Source organism: Choloepus didactylus, chromosome 5 (genome assembly GCF_015220235.1).
Source record: "Choloepus didactylus isolate mChoDid1 chromosome 5, mChoDid1.pri, whole genome shotgun sequence".
Lineage (NCBI taxonomy): Eukaryota > Metazoa > Chordata > Mammalia > Pilosa > Megalonychidae > Choloepus > Choloepus didactylus.
Genome location: NC_051311.1, coordinates 132,207,153 through 132,211,729, shown reverse-complemented (window position 1 = coordinate 132,211,729; position 4,577 = coordinate 132,207,153). Strand labels below are relative to the sequence as shown.

At 42.2% G+C, this 4,577-nt stretch overlaps 1 pseudogene; it reads right to left on the bottom strand.

Moving 5' to 3' along the window:
* Window positions 1-301: 301 nt before the first annotated feature.
* Window positions 302-1,889, bottom strand: LOC119534990 (annotated as a pseudogene).
* Between the last annotated feature and the right edge of the window lie 2,688 nt (window positions 1,890-4,577).

The following is a 4,577-nucleotide window of genomic DNA, read 5'->3' as shown; positions in this document are numbered from 1 at the left end:
GTCATACAGCTGGTTTGTAGCAGATTTTGTAGTAAAATATTGGATATGTGCATTCTCGCTCTTTTTACTATATAAAACTGATTTAGAAGTGAGCTGTGAAACATTGAAATTCTAAACACTCCTCAAATTTCTCTCTTCTAAGAAAATCATTTCCTGAATGGATCTCTGTAATTTGATATTTCACAAGAAGCATATGTATATTTAAAACATGTCAAAATGAAACTAATGGTTTTACTTCCTTGAATTCTGTTTCCTTCCTTACTTTTGTTCACAATATTATAGTATAGTGTCTTTCCTGGATTTTACAACAGTTATGTAACTGCTCTCTGCCCCTCCAATGTGTGTCCAGGCAGCCGCGATGGCACAGTCCGCCGGCTCCTTTTTGCATCTGGCCGGGACTCAGAGCCCATGGAAGGACTTGGGAGACTGGGGAGGGCTATGCCGGCCTTGGGAACCCACAGGCCGCTTGTCCTCAGCTCAGCTCAACTCAGCGGCCCTTCAGCGGAATGGCGCTGCCCGTGATCCAGTGAGTGGAGGAGATCCTCCAGGACAGGAGGAGGCCAGCAGGGGGAAGCCGCCGGAGGAATCCACTTACCAGCTGGGGAGCAGGGAGCCACCCCTGTTATCCGAGTCCTCGTGCTGGGGAGCTGAGCCCCAGAGCGCTGTGCTGGGGTGAAGAGCCTCCCCCAACGTGAGCCTTCATCGGCCAGCCCCCCCATGGAGGGGCAGGGACTGTCACCCCGACTCCAGGCTTCTGGGCTGGCATTTCCGTTGTCTCGTGTCATGTTGCCCTAAGGTGCTGTGTCTTTAGAGTCAAATCTGTCCATAACACTTGGGTTCCTGTCTCCCAGCAAAACGTTCATTCTAGCTTTGAAAGGAGCTGGAAGGAACGGGCAGAAAGGGGCAGAGGCCAGGTGAGGGGAGTGGGAGTGAAGCCCCTTCCTGCCCCCTTGCTCCCAGGGGGGCAGAAGAAAGGGACCACAGGGGGTGCAGCCACATCCCAGCCGGCCCATGGGTAATGCCAGAAGGGACAGGGACGGTCTATGGAAGGCAGGACTGGGGCACTAGGGCTGGGGCTGAGGTTTCCAGGACTGGAAGGGCCGGAAGAACCTGCAGCTGGGGCAGCAGAGGTCAGACGGGCTGCAAGGCGGCTCCACAGGGTGCTAAGAGGTGGGCTCTGGCGCATGCCGGCCAGCCTCATATGGTCCGGCTGTACTCGATGCCGCTCTTGGTGGAGATGCTGGATCACGGCAAGAAGCTGCAGAGCAGGCTGCGGGCCTGGCGGTAGATCCTCTGTAGGATGGAGCATGAGCCCAGGTGCTGAGCGTAGTCCAGGATGGTCCATGGTGGGCGGCCGCCGTTGAGGTAGAGGACATAGGTGAAGCCATCTTTGAGGAAGTCTTGGATGGAGTAGTAGCAGGGGAGGTAGTGATGCTGCTTAAAGTCTCTGTTTTCGTAGAAGCTGATTGCTGTGTTGTTGGTCGTGAGGACGTGTGTGTGGATGGCTTTGCAGTGGTCCTGGGCGGTTGTTAGGCTTTCAAGTAAAACCAAGCTGATGCCTTGCTTTCCCAATTCTCTCACCACTCCCAGGCTTGGGATGTTCATAACTTGGTTGTCGACAGAGAAGCTGGAGGCTAAAATGTCTCCATCCTCTCTATGTATCTTGGTCCTACTTTTTATCTTAGCTACTATCATTCCCACGATGGTGCTCTGTAAGTTGCAACAAGGGAGAAGAACTTGTTGTTGGACTTGATATCACGATACCATCAGTCTGTGTACTCGATGGGGAACCAGTCGCCACAGAGTTGCTTCACAGTGTCTGTGTCATCGTGGCTGAGGCGGCCCTGGCTGACCTCACTGAGGACGCTGGAGGTCACTACCTCTGTCATTCACACAATGTTTGGTTATCAGCTCATATGTCCTTAGCTTGGATTTTGGACTTGGATTTTCCTGTCCCCAGTGCCCAGCTGGGTGTGGACGTGTGGTCGGATATTCAGTTTTAACATAATAAAGCAAGTGACGCATTATTTCAGAATACATCTTAAATCTTTTACTGGTAATGAGTTCCAACAATTCATTCAGTAATATTATTGTTAAATTTAGATTATACTTTGATGAAAGAAATAGATTCCAGATCCATGAGTTTTTATATGTAGAACTTTTTTTGATGGAAAATAAAAATAAAAATGTTTCAAACTCATGAAGTATTTGACGATAACTTTCACAGTTGTAAAATATCATTACCCTCTTAATTGATAATTATTATTAGATTATAGAAACTTTTTTCTGAACTTCACACTTTTCTTTTTGATCTTCAGTGTTATGTGCCATCGTGAAACATGTTCCATTCCTTCTTTGCATGGAAGTATAAAGAGCATTAAGATTATTGATGATAACAGCAAGTCCAGCTTTCCACTTCACATCTGTAGAATGTTGTGGCCAAATTGTGTGTGTGTGCGTGTGTGGTTTTTTTCCTTGCAGAAGCACTAAGAATTTGTTCATAGTTTAAACATTCTGGACATTTTCCCCTCAGTAACTACTGTACAGTTGTTGCAATAACAGTCTTTATGATCACTTTCCATATTATTACCTAACAAAGAGAAGAGATTCATATGAAATTTAACCCATTAGACTTAAATTGATTGAAAAATTTTTACTGGGCCACTAAAGCACGTCATTTAGTTCTGCTAACATTTTTCTCATAGGAAATTTTTCTTGATAAAGGAAGCAGTATGATGATTAACGTTCTGTGCAAGCCTCTTAATCTGAGTAAACACTCCTGAATGCTTTCCTGTCATTGCGGCATACTTCCCCCTGAAACTTAAACTCCAAACCACATTTGTGGACGATGTAATCTCTCACAGTTTTATACAGTTTAGAGCTGGTTGTGTTTGATGGCAATAAAGCTGAGAAAAAGAATTCTTCCTTCATATCATCACCATGTTTAAATTGTATATAAACTAAAAGACTTGACATGTTGGCTACGTCTGTGCATTCAAGTTGTAATGAAAAATACTTTGCTAGCTTTCTTTGTTCAGTGAGTTAGTCTTTCATGGCATTAGCCAGTTTCTGAATATGTCCAATCTATGGGATCACTAGAAAGTGGTACCTGAGCTTCATTTTTTCTGTACATTCACTAAACAATCTGAGGCAAATATCTTGGATTTAGACTTTTACTAATGTCTTTGACTAATGTCAATTGTGTATGGTTTGTTAGTCTTAGCAACCTGAAGTGCTGCTATATAAAAAGCTCTCAAAGTACTAATGTTTGTGTATGAAATATTAATGTCTGTGTGAGCTTTTTAATTCAGTATTTTTTTTTCAAAAAAATTTTTTTTGGTTTTGCACTTGTTTATATTTTTAATGCAAATGTTACTTGAGTTTAGGTGGTTTCATTGCTTCATTAGTAGTATTTCTACAAATAACACACTCTGGTTTTAGGTCTTGGCCATCAGTTACTGCTACAAAACCAAACGAACGCAGTATAAGATGGATCATATTCTGAGTAAAACAGATACAAACTCTTATAATCTTTATTTATTTGGAATCACTCTCGTTGTCATCATTTGCCACATTCAGAAAAGGTGTGTCTTTTCTGGCAAAAAGTCCAGTGAAGTTTATATTGCCATCAGCAAAATAGAGTTAAAAATAGATTACAGAAATTTACTTCCCTAATGTAACTGGTATTGCTAAACTTGAATTTTTTAAAAAAAGGAGGCTTGGCTAAAATTTAAATTAATTGTAAAAAAAAGACGTTATTAAAAATGTTTACATTTTCCAGGTTTATACACTTTGGGGTTTCAGTTGACTTACCTTAAAATACATGGTCCTACTGCACCTGACATGTATGTAGCCCATGCCACGTGTGACTCATCTAGTGAGTTCAGCAAATCGGAACTAGTCTGTACCCTGCAGCCAGAGGAGGCCAGTGATCATGCATTTGGATGTTGCGACAATATCAAATTGCAGTTTCCAAAGGTTTACTCAGTCAGCTTTGGTTTGTCTTGTTGTAGACCTGTAACAAAGAGTTCATGGACAGCATCAATTCACAGACCACATGTTGAGTAGCACTGAACTACTCAGTTTTGAGATGTAATAGCTGCCATTTGAATACTGTGTTACAACCCACAGAGCATTCTCACATGCCTTACATCTTAATTTGGCTAATATCCTCATTCTGCTGTCAAATTTCCCACAGCTAGGAAATGGTAGTCTGTATTTGAAATCCTCAGGTATTCCATCCTCCCCACCACCAACCCCCTCATGCTCTCCCTCCCCCACACCCAATGGACTGTCTTAGCTACAATTCCAAAACAGCTACACAATACTTAAGTATGTAAATAATATGTATTTGTTATAATTACTTCTTCCCAGCTATTTGCTGTGACAACTCATTGCTGGATGCATGAAAAATTCTCTTTTGACAACTCATTTTCTAAATGGATTTGAGTTTATTTTATTTGTGATCGCATATAATGTCCTAAAATCAGTTTTGTTCTCTAAAGTTATTATTATCCTAGGGTACAATTAGGAAGGTAAATTCACTGTCACTTTGATAATATATAAAAATTGAAATC